Genomic DNA, 13,573 nt, shown 5'->3' with positions numbered 1-13,573 from the left:
AATATATTTATACATAATATAAATTATATGAATATAAATATATACATGTAAATATTTTCAAAATATATACTGTATGTGTGTGTCTTTATATATACATAATGAATATACACAGTACACACACATATATTAAAGGAGACATATTATGCCCCTTTTTACAATATGTAATATAAGTCTCTGGTGTCCCCAGACTGTGTCTGTAAAGTTTCAGCTCAAAATACCCCACAGATCATTTATTATATCATTTTGAAAATGCCTATTTTGAGTTGATGCCGAAACACGCTGTTTTTCGTGCCTGTCTCTTTAAATGCAAATGAGCTGCTGCTCCCTGCCCCCTTTTCCAGAATAGAGATGCGCAGCTCGTACCTGCTAAAAACATGTTTTGGTTCTGATTATCATGTTTATCGTGCTGAAATCATGCTTTTTAAACCATATTAGTTTAAACTTCTGATATACGGTTTTCTAAATGTGCACACACCCAAAGCACATGGACAGAAAGCGGCTGTCACAGCATGTGAGTACTAAACTAAGTTCTCATTCACACACAAGTTTACGTTAAAAACACACGAGTTACAAAAACAGTCAGTTATGTCTGTGAAGGTAAACAGCGGGGAAATAAATCGCATGTTTATTTTAGATCTGTGTGGCAGCAGCAATATACAGTAAATAAATCAATAAATCTCTTGTCTCCTCTGAGGCTGGGACTCTAAATAGTGTTCTGTGCTCGTCTGTGCAGCCAAAGACAGAACAGTTAGCATGTTTTGCTCACACTTTCGTCATGGCATTAGAACTGGTACACCGTTGTCGCTTGTGCCGTGAGTGGAAGTTTACAGATTAAGCGGTGGTGATATTATAATGAGATCCCTTTGCCACGTCACCAATCGAGCAAAATCAGACGCACTCGTTTTTTCAGACGCTTGCAGAAAAAGGCTTACCAAAACAAAGTTACTGGGTTAATCTTTTTCACGTTTCCTTGGTTGGTAGATGCACCGGGGACCTCATTATATCACTTAAAACCTGGAAAAGTTAGATTTTTATGATATGTCACCTTTAAATAAACAAAAACTTTTATTTTGGATGCGATTAATCGCGATTAATCATTGCCAAGCACTCATTTTTATATAAAAATACAAGCATTTTAATGATGATCCTTGACTTAAAGTTTACCAAAAAATGTAAATTGTGTCATCATTTAATCACCCTCATGTCATTCCAAAAGACATGAAAGATATTTTAAACAACGTTGGTAACCAAACAGATTTGGTAACCATTTATTTCCATTTTATAGACCAAAATAAGCATATTTCTCAAAATATCTTCTTTTATGTTCCACAGAAGAAAGAAAGTGATCGACTATGGTTAGGAACGACATGAGTTTCAGATTTTGGGGTGATTTATCCCTATATGTACAGTGAGGTTTTAAAAAAATAAAACACAAACACACGCTTAAAAAATTATTGGCAATGTCCCTGAAGTCTACTTTTCTTAAAAACGAATGTAGCTACAACTCAATCTGTGTTCACTGATGAGTTTTACTGAGGATCTATGTAAGAGATGGTGGAATATATTTTGTTAAAATAACCTAACATCTACCATTTAGATCAGCACTAATGCAGATGAAACCTCAGAACTAAAGTCTGTGTTCTTCAGTTTTCTGAAGACGTGTGTTAATCAGATGTTGAAATGCATAATTATATTTTCTATCCAGCACATATTTGCAGATGGAACATGGAATATTATATACTTGTACTACATCCAGATGACCCACGATGGCTCCACCCAGGTTTCCAGGAGAGTCAGCTGGCCAAGGGTGTTAAACTGTGATATGAAGAGGATTTTTTCCTCAGTTTGTCCACGCTTGATTGAGCCCTGATTTCCAAGGAGAGCTATTCACTACAAGTGATTGAAACTTTTTAAAATCATCAATCTGAAGAGATCCCTCTAAACATCTGGGGTCAACATATTTAGTAAGAAACTAGAAAGTTTCAGGGGATTCTGTAATTTTTTAGGCTTTTCATCTGTTTAAGAATGATTTACATTTTAGAAATTTTACCTAATATATTTTAGTCCTTTTAGGTGCACAAAATTGTTCTTTAGATGTGTTATTTGTTTTAACTTGGAATGGTGTCTTAATAGACTGACAACAAAATGCATGCAATTTAGTGCATATTTACATAAACCAACAGATTTTAAAAACTTACACAGATGTCCTGTGTGAATGGTCCCTTTGAAAAATTCAAAACATAGGTAATCATTACTTTTTTATGGCTAACTCAGTATTGTAATTTGTTACATTTAAAAGTATCATTTCCCAACAATGCTCAGCATGACACATTTGGTGGGGGAAAAAATCAGTATACAAGCTGTTGTTTAGAAGCATAACATATGCGAGTGGGACTTCTGATTTTTCTATGTCAAACGTGAGAAAGAATCCATGTAGAGCTTCAGCCATGAAATCATGCAGTAATGAGGGTGATGGAAAGTTTAGAACCGGGACTGACGTCACATTATTTGTCTATTGGGAATCATGTAGTTTAGAAAGAACAGAGGGCCAATGACAGATCCCTGGGGGACGCCCTGGGTAATAGTAGCAGCAGACAAACTGCCGCCTGTCATTGAGATAATTAGGAACTGAGCCACATCAATGAAGGTGAGATGGGAATATAATTTGTTGATGTATTATTGATGTAAGCATAAATTTCACTGTTTGTTTTTTAATCAACAGGGTTGATTCTAATGGGTCTATCCTTTGTTCTAATGTAAGTGTTAGAGCTGTAATGTCCATTTTAGTTTGAAAATTAATATTTAAGCCTTTTGAATAATACGTTATGTTAAGAATACTTTTTTGAATATATACAGTAAGATTGCATACCTTTGAATATTTCGATTTGTTTTTCCTCCACAGGTGTTAAGGCATTATTATTTCAGGGCCATCTCCCATTTTTATCAGGTGGCTCTCGCTTTCATTTTCTTTCATGCATTACCAATATATCTGGTGTGACATGAAAAGTAAACATCTCACAAATTAAATGTAAATGTGTGTAAAATTGCATGTACAATCATGTAAACCTCTTAAATGAAATGTAAAATACTGTGAACCCTCACAAATGAAATGTAAATTAAGGTGAAATCTCTCAAATGAAACATAAAATTGTAACCTTCACAAACTGCATGTAAAATAATTTAAAATCATGTAAATTTATATTTTTTATATTTTTAAAGAGCATTTTAAATTTTAAAGAGTTGTGATGGCCAATCCATAAGAAATAGGAATGGTTGGTCAATCATGGGATACATAAAATTCTACTTTTAAGCTCAGACCTTTTTTTCTCACTCGAACAAATATTAGCACTCTGAGTTTGTTGCAGCAATTCAACCATCCTGGCAAGAGGATTTGTGGACCTTGCCAAAAGTAAGACAGCTGCCCAGTTTTACTGTGATCCAGTCAATTTGAATATCATAAAATTGTATTTGATGCACTTTATACTCATGTCTGTGAGCATTTCATTATTTCATTATGGTAGAACAGAGGCCGTGTGTTTTCCCGTTTGCTGTTGTACTTCACACCTCACTGCTTCATAAAAGCTAAACAAGGCTTCCACAGGGAATCGACCCATGTTTTATTCAGCATGCTTGTAGACCTGGATGGACACCTTGGTTCATTCGAGTGGTTTGGCAGTGAATGTACACAGACCCAATACTATCGCTAACGTATACATGGATAAACAATTCTAGATGGAAACTGTCTCTCTGGGTTGCATAAAACATTAATCAAGCTCATTTTTAAGGCCAATTTTCTTTTTACGATGTTCCAGTGATATGGCAATTTTTATTGATCAGCACCCTGTTTGTGTTCAGCTTATTATGAAGATGATCAAATGCACATTATGGATATATAATGTAAATGCACATAACAATGATTTTGTGAAAACAGAGAGCACTAACAATGTGTGGGTTTATAGAGGGCGTAAGAGATGGATGTTGTTGCTGCACGTTTCAACAACAGAAATTACTCATTTGAAACAAACAGCAAAAGCAGAAATCTCTGGTGGGCCATACAGACCTCTGCCTCCAGCTATAAACGGAAGCTGGGCTGTTTTTAAAAGAAGAACTAGCCTAGCACTTAAATTCTGACATTGCGATGGAATGGCAGAACTTGACAGAGAAGAGAGAGCTAGAGAAGCAACGTCATACAAGCTCAAAGAAACATCCCGGAGTGACTGGATTCATTGATTGCGTTCCATGAGCATCTGCTGGTATTTAGTGTGAACACACATATTTAAGTTCACTCTGATCTCCCACAGCAATGGTGTGTTTTCCCCTCTGTCTCGCTTCTTGCTAGTTTAATGCAGTGGAGCAGTGATTTAGAGATTATAAATGTTAAGGTTTCTGGTTTCTACAGCACTCAGGTTTCCTCCACTGGCCTGAATCATATACTCCTGACAAGAGATAAGCTTGCTTTTTTGTCATATCATTTTGGTTCAGATGTAGTGGGAACACAAGATGCTTTTTCAAATATCGATCTCAAAATACCAAGCTATGACAGGAATCATCATGCCCCACGAGCACCAGAAATTATTACTTTAAAGGGGTCATATGATGCGATTTAAATTTTTCCTTTCTCTTTGGAGTGTTACGGGCTCTTGGTGCATAAAGAAGATCTGTAAAGTTGCAAAGACTAAAGTCTCAAATCCAAAGAGATATTCTTTAGAAAAGTTAAGAGTTAACCACGCCTACCTAAAACGGCTCGTTCTAACACGCCCCCACATGTCTACCTCACTATGTGGGAAGATTCCCATAATGCCGCCCAAATGTTCACGCAAAGAAAGAAGGCGTAACTTTTATTCTCGCTGTAGTATTGTTGCCGCTGCTGCCATGCCGTGGAGACACTGTGTGCTTCGTTGTGAAAGCGAAACTACTTTGTTTGGTCTTCCAAAAGAGGATGATATCCGCTTCGTCATGCCTAGAGCTGATCTGTGCTGGTCGCTGAGGAAATACATCAACTTAGTGCTGTGGATCGCCGGATCGGCTTTCACCATGGATGAAGCCCGGGGTCATCACATGTGGTTACCGCTCCTTTCGTCGAATCCGCCGGGCGCGCCGTTCTCAACCCCGCCGCCTTTGCTTATTCCAGCCCAGCCTCAGCTCACGCTAAACCGCGGCTTCCACTCACGCAAGGCCGCAGTGTTTTTCGTTGTGAAAGCGAAACTACTTTGTTTGGTCTTCCAAAAGAGGACACAACTAGAAATCAGTGGTTAAGTTGTATTTACAACACTGTTCCAGAACAGTTTAACCCAAATCCAGATGTGTGCAGCATATTTTATGTTGGACTGTTTCCTGATCCTGGGAGAGTAAACTACAATGCTGGCAGTTCTGACTCACATTCTGTAAGTACGTTTTCATTTAAAGGATTTGCCACTGACGATTCAAACGCGAATCTTGGGCAGTGTAGAGTAACATTTGTTGTTTGTCATTTCTCCGATCACAAATGCAGACAGGGTTTTATGTTTACGCAGCGCGATGCAACGCAACACGTAAAAAGACAGTATAAGTCATTATAATCAGTAATTATGTCCCCATTGGATGCAGCAAATGCCTCTTTGTAATGGGTTTTAATGTTTTTGTCTTGTCGCTCCAGCTGGACACGGCATCAACAGTATGGTGAGGGGCGTAACATTTCCGACACACGCTTGAGGTATTCAGCCAATCACAACGCACTGGATAGCTGGCCAATCAGCGTGCACCTCGCTTTTTCAGACCGATGAGCTTTGTAAAAATCGACGCGTTTCAAAAAGTCGGGGCATAGAGGAGAAACAATAATGCACAGTATGTGGAAAATAATGTGTTTTTTAAACTTTAAACTGCATAAACATATTTCATTACACCAAATACACAAAATAATGTTCTTTTTAGCAGCATCATATGACCCCTTTAATTAACTTATTTAATCAAGCTGGCTCTACAAGAGCAATCTTATTTACAAGGGGAAGCTGGGGGGAAAAAGGGATAAAATAATTTTTAGAAAGAAATGGAAAGAAATTGAATCTGAGTTACAGTGAGACACTTACAATGGGGCCATTTCAAAATGTGTTAAAATATGTTTCAATAGTAATGAGTAATCGCTCACTAACATTTTCTGTGTAATGTTAAATCCAATTTTACAATTTCATTGCCTTGACAACACTATAAACATTAAAACCCTAAAATAAAGATAACTTATCAGCTTTACATCTCATATAATACACACGTTTTAGCAGAAGAATAAATTAGGAATAAATAAGCTATTTTATAAAATCACACCCTTCACATTTCTGCGTTTTTTGTTGTTGTTGCCACAAATGCCATCATACTAAATTTGTATTAAACCCAGAAAATGTCTTTAAGGGAAAAGCAAAGATTAAAGGGGCGGGGGGGGTGTTGAGTATGTGAAATGTCCAATCTTGAGCATGTGAAAGCTTTTAGGGAGACGGGATTCAAAGCTTTTTGCACCTGATTTCAGTCATTGGGTGCAGGAGAGCATGCAAGTAAACGAGGGTATTTGATAAAGTCCTTCATGATTAACAGTACATTGGGCCCTATTTAGAATATAACCATTTGAATTATGTAAAAATGTTGTCCCTTAAAGAGCAGTATAGCTCATTTTAGTTTGCCATAAAGATTTGTGGCTTAGTTTGGGATGGGTAAGAGAGAGTGATTGACATATATAGTTTAAGGAAAAAGTAGCTTGGTTTTACTCTTTTCATGCGGGTTGATTGCCACATAAATTGGATCACATTTACACATGAATCATGATCAGTCTTCTGTGTATAGCCCTTTTGTAATGTGGTGCAAAAATAACTGTATAAATAATGTAATTATGTGCATTGTGCACAAGTATTACTCTAAATAAAGTTTATTAATGATAATTTTTATATCAGTAAGTCTCGAGCGATATGTCATTAGATATGTTAATATATTTCAACTATGCTTAGTATAGTATGAAATAAATGTATTTTAAATATGTTACTTTTTTACTAGGGCATTACTAGCTGTTTATTAGTAGTTATAAAGCACTTATTAATGCTTTATTCTCCATGACCATATTTTAGATCCTTTAATCCTTCCCCATATTTAAACTTAACAACTACCTTACTAACTATTAATATGCAGCAAATAAGAAGTTCATTGAGGCAAAAGTCATTGTTAATAGTTAATACTGAGAATTTGAGAAAAGTGTGACCATGGAAGGTGTATTGCTGAAAGCTTGAGGCATGTTATTGAATTAACCTAGTATAGACTGAAATAGAAGCTGGGACAAGCTGGGAATTGGAAAGGACAACTGGAAAACTTGGGAATGTGAGGTCCTTTGGGTATCTTAACCAGTCGCGACAGTGATACGCAATGAGTGACAGGACTCTATTTTTGGAATTGTTTCAACTGTCAGATCAGCAGTCTTCCCCATGCTTGTGTAGCCTAGTGAACCAAACTGAGAGGCCATTTTGAAGGCTCAGGAAACCTTTGCAGGTGTTTTGAGTTGATTAGCTGATTGGCATGTCACCATATTCTAATTTGTTGAGGTAGTGAATTGGTGGGTTTTTGTTAAATGTGAGCCAAAATCATCACAATTAAAAGAACCAAAGACTTAAACTACTTCAGTCTGTGTGCATTGAATTTATTTAATACACGAGTTTCACAATTTGAGTTGAATTACTGAAATAAATGAACTTTTCCACAACATTCTAATTTATTGAGATGCACCTGTATTTCTGCAACGTCCCAGTCGAGTACAGGAACATACAGTGTGTCCAATGACAATGAAAATCTAAGGTACTGAATCTGTGCAATGTATAAAGTTTTAATCAGGTTTACTGGCTTTAATAACCACAATGAAAGCGACAATGGATAATTTACCTCAGATCTTTAAAATAAATTAAACTAAACAAGACAATTAAGCACGTGATCTCTGCGTACAAACAAGTGCATTCAATGACAAAAATTGTCATAGAGATTTTTAATAATGCTTAAATTTATATTAATTTGATTATGTAGTTTTCGAATTTGTGAGTGTGAGGCAACATTTGCAGAGAGAGAAGCTCTTCTGATTGGTGATTTTGGTGAGTTTGTCGCATCTTGTAGCCGTGTCACATCTGATGTGGAAAGACAAATTACATTCCAGAATTGTATTGCATTGTGATTGGAGGGTACACTGGATGACCAGATAGGCATGATTTGGACAATTCTATTTTAATATGTAAAGCCATTCGTAGGCTGGTTCTGTTGTACGTTCAAATCAACAAAGTGGAAAGCTGCAGATTTTTTTTTTTGATTGGGCTAGTTTTGAGCTAGTTTTTGAATAGCAGCTGGGCTGGTTTTGTTTCGTAGACCTGGCAACCCTGCTACTGGACCTTCATTTTCAAGTGGTCAAATCCCTCGAATATGTGCTTTTGTCTACGCACAAGCCACATACATAAAAATCACGCTGATCTGAGCACTTGAAACAAAAGATCCACTAGAGTGCATCAATGGAGTGTGCTTTGAAAGGTCTTGTGTGCTCAACAGAGTAGACCGTGGAAAATGAAGTATACCTGGGCCTTTACTTGTCAGGAATTGTGGGGCTTGCAGGGAAAAGAAAGGAAGCCACAATCACACAGACAGCATCAGGGCAGTCGGTATTAGGTGAAAGCGTCAGCTGGCCATAACAGTGAGAGGGTTTTTGAGACTGGAGCCTACACACAGTGCAGCCATTCAGTTGGAAACGCTAATTAGGCACAGGCAGCCGTTTACTAGAGCGTGGGGAAGCCAGTTAGCAATTCCACAGCACAGAAATCTTTTTCCTCTCTCTCTCTCTCTCTCTCTGTCTCTCACTGTACTGATCGCTGTTAACTCTACAGAGCCGACCTGCGTCACAATCCCTTCGCTGCTGTTTTTCACAGAGCATCAATGACAGCAGACGAGAGGGCTTGTCTATGTAAAACCTGAACACCTCTTTGTTAAAGTGACTCATAGTGACAAGAGCCCCATATACGGTTCTCAGCAAAGAACAGGGTCATTAGCCAGATGGGTTTCGGAGGATGTAGTGAGGTGATGTCAGATGGCTGTTCTGTGATAAAACACAGAGATGTGCAACAGGATCAGTTTTGGGCTTATGTATTCCTGACACTAACATGATCCCAGGAGGCATTACAGTACCATTATTTGTCATCAGTACCATTATCATCACAGTGCTACAAAATTACAGAGCTTTTTTCAGAATGGCATACAACCATACTTTTCATGCTGTTTTTGTGGCATGCAGTATGTATACGGTGCCTAGAATGCAACTATTCTTTATAAATGGGATGAACAAATGTGGAGTATACAGTCAGAGCACACTGTATCCCTTAATGGAATGTGCTCAAATCAACCTTTCATTTCTAGTGTGATCGTGCTTGAATTAAAAAACCTAAATTAACCTAAATTAATGTTAACTGAACTTCACTCTCATTTCATAACAATATGATTTCACATTTTAAACGCATTGTATACAGTACATACTGTGCAGCATTCAGTACACTAATATTTCATTCTGAACATAGCAACAAATAATATTTGTTCAGGGCTGTCCTCTGAATTCATAGTCAAGTCAAGGTTTTGGGTGGACCGAGTATATAGTGGATAAACTGGGACACCATTTCCGGTTTTGTTAAGAAAAATTTGCTTAATCATTTGAATGCACACTGTTAAGCAGCATGCATGCAACGTTTACACTAATGAGCCAATTATCAAGCACACGTTTAGTGATAATTGAGCATTTGATTCACACCTTGTTGCTGTGTTACAGTTTCACATTTGTGAGATATTCATGGAAACCTTTCATATGGAGAACAGCTTATTTCAGTACTATTGACTCTTACTGAAGAGTCAAATGAAAAGATCAGACAAAAATAGTCTGTGTTCAGAAATGAACTGTAAAGATGCTGACCCATATGGGGTTACATAATGTGTGAAAGCAACCTTGAAATTTCATGTTATTTACACATAGGTTGATCTGAGCCTGAAACCTGAAAACAGACATCAGAAGTCAAGTACATAGTGTGATCGTGCTTGAATTAAAAAACCTAAATTAACCTAAATTAATGTTAACTGAACTTCACTCTCATTTCATAACAATATGATTTCACATTTTAAACGCATTGTATACAGTACATACTGTGCAGCATTCAGTACACTAATATTTCATTCTGAACATAGCAACAAATAATATTTGTTCAGGGCTGTCCTCTGAATTCATAGTCAAGTCAAGGTTTTGGGTGGACCGAGTATATAGTGGATAAACTGGGACACCATTTCCGGTTTTGTTAAGAAAAATTTGCTTAATCATTTGAATGCACACTGTTAAGCAGCATGCATGCAACGTTTACACTAATGAGCCAATTATCAAGCACACGTTTAGTGATAATTGAGCATTTGATTCACACCTTGTTGCTGTGTTACAGTTTCACATTTGTGAGATATTCATGGAAACCTTTCATATGGAGAACAGCTTATTTCAGTACTATTGACTCTTACTGAAGAGTCAAATGAAAAGATCAGACAAAAATAGTCTGTGTTCAGAAATGAACTGTAAAGATGCTGACCCATATGGGGTTACATAATGTGTGAAAGCAACCTTGAAATTTCATGTTATTTACACATAGGTTGATCTGAGCCTGAAACCTGAAAACAGACATCAGAAGTCAAGTACATCAAAGTACACCTGTGACCATCAGTGCAATGTGCCTGTAACCTATGTACTGTATTACTGAAGAATTTTTATATCTTCTCGTATGCTCATGGACTATTATTTTTTCAATGCTGTCAAAAATTCTAGATGTTTTCCTCATTTATCTTACCTGGTCATTGTCAGGAAACACTGCTATTTGTGCCTGAAAATAGCTGTTGTTGTTTTTATAATCCTTTTTATTTTATTTTATAATGTTGCTGTTGAACTTCCAATAATAAATAATACTTCTGAACAACAAATAAATGTTACAAATTGTATATATTCTTTGTTATTTATAATTGTATATTTATATATATATACACTGAACAAAATTATAAACGCAACACTTTTGTTTTTGCCCCCATTTTTCATGAGCTGAACTCGAAGATCTAAGAACATAGAAATGTTCTTAGATCTTCGAGTTCAGCTCATGAAAAATGGGGGCAAAAACAAAAGTGTTGCGTTTATAATTTTGTTCAGTGTATATATTGCTTACATCTAGATTGTAAATATATTTTTTTGCTATTTTATTAAAAAAATGTCCAGAGGTAAATCCATAACAATTACATTTTTAGCAATAATTCAAGTGTAATTTATGAGATTTGTTGTTTTTTGAATCCAATTTTTCTTTGTAAAAGACAAAAAGTTGATCATACTGATTTCAATGTTAAGAATTCATTCGTTTGAATAAACATTGAACCAAAAACTATCATAAAATCTTAGTTGATAATTTCAGTATACTTTATTTTTGACACACACACACACACACACACACACACACACACACATACACACATTTTTATATTAAAATTAAAATGTGCATTATTATTATTACAATTATTATTATTATTATTGCATTTTATTTATTAAATTTATCTTTTAAAACATTCCTGTTTTGTGCCAGCTCTATAACATTTCAAATTTGGTTGATAATTTTTTGTGGTATTTAAAAAAATATTGGGTTATACTCTATCTTAAGGTGTCCTTGTTACTGTGTACTTATACATTTAAATACTAATTAATATTAATTAACTACATGTACTTATTGTATGGTTTGGGTTAGGATTGGGGTTTGGTTTAGGGTTATTTGTTATTGTTATTACAATAGTAAGTACATGTAACATGTAACAAGGACACCTTAAAATAAAGTGTTACCAAATATTGCTTATTGAGCTTAATGAGCTCAATGATCCAAAACATTACATTTAAATGCAGAAAATTTTCAGTATAAAGGGGTTGAACAAATAATGAGGAAAAGACAAACTCTCAAAATTTTCTCAGAAATTGTATAAAGCAAAATATTTGTGTCCTTGTTACACATAACATGTACAGTACTTACTATAGTAATGACAGTAGATTATGCATAATTTCAAGCAACTAACCAACACTAAACCCTATAGTAAGTACATGTTATTACCAGGGGCGTAAATTGCGCCTAACAGTTGGGGGGGACAATAAACATACAATTTCTCAAGAGCAATTTTTGAAGGGGACACAAATAATACAGCTAAAATTGTATTTGTAAGGAAAAGTATATAAAGAGGAAAACCTTACTGCTATTAGTGCAGCAGGGAGACCGTGCCAAATTAGACAACTTCAAGCTGTTGTGGTCGCGCCGTGACAGTGCTCGTGTCCGTTGTAGACATTACTATCCGTCACAGTGTTGTAACTATCCGTCCGCGGTTTTCGCGCGGAATTGGGCTACTTTATCACTGTTGCCGTGGGTTGAAGCGACCCCAATAACATGTATTTTAGTCCCCTGAACACGATTTTTACCGGGTGACCCCCTCGAAACCCGGTTCGTTTGGGCTAGTTTTGAGTAGCAATTGGGTGGGTTTTGTTGTTAAACCTGACAACCCTTTCTGTCAAGCAGGTAACTTTATTATTGCTAACATAGCGGACCCATCGAAAAATACATCATAAAGGGAAAATAATTACTTCATCCAATGTTTAAGTGAACTGTTGTGGTCGCGCCGTGACAGTGCTCGTGTCCGTTGTAGACATTACTATCCGTCACAGTGTTGTAACTATCCGTCCGCGGTTTTCGCGCGGAATTGGGCTACTTTATCACTGTTGCCGTGGGTTGAAGCGACCCCAATAACATGTATTTTAGTCCCCTGAACACGATTTTTACCGGGTGACCCCCTCGAAACCCGGTTCGTTTGTGCTAGTTTTGAGTAGCAATTGGGTGGGTTTTGTTGTTAAACCTGGCAACCCTTTCCGTCAAGCAGGTAACGTTATTATTGCTAACATAGCGGACCCATCGAAAAATACATCATAAAGGGAAAATAATTACTTCATCCAATGTTTAAGTGAATGAAATAGCCTTGACAGCCTTACTTACTGGACTTCCACAACTATTGATTTGTTCTCTCCCACCGGACTTGTGTGTGTGTGTGTGTAGGTGATGTAAAAGAGGAAAGCAGGCATTTGGACTAAAGCACTGTGAGGCAAGGGAGGGGGAGACTCAAAATCTTTCTAAACTTAAAGGGGTCATATGATGCTTTTTTAAAGATCATTATTTTGTGTATTTGGTGTAACAGAATATGTTGACATTCTTTAATGTTCAAAAAACACATTATTTTTCAAATACTGTACATTATTGTAGGTCCTCTATGCCCCGCCTCTCTCAAACGCTTAATTTTCTACAAAGTCCCTCCACCCCTTTAAAACGCATTTTTGCCCCGTATGTGCTGTTTTACTACTTACACAATTATTTAAAGTATTAACACATTGTTATTTACTATACACAGCATAGTTTTAATCATATTTTTAGGGGGGACAATCCTCAGATTGGGGGGGGGGGGCCCAGTCCCCCCCGGGTTTTCCGCCTGTGGTGGTTTTTTTTTTTTTTTT

The sequence above is a fragment of the Sinocyclocheilus grahami genome, unplaced genomic scaffold (genome assembly GCF_001515645.1).
Source record: "Sinocyclocheilus grahami isolate Dianchi unplaced genomic scaffold, SAMN03320097.WGS_v1.1 scaffold39.1, whole genome shotgun sequence".
NCBI lineage: Eukaryota > Metazoa > Chordata > Actinopteri > Cypriniformes > Cyprinidae > Sinocyclocheilus > Sinocyclocheilus grahami.
This window is presented reverse-complemented; position numbering follows the sequence as displayed.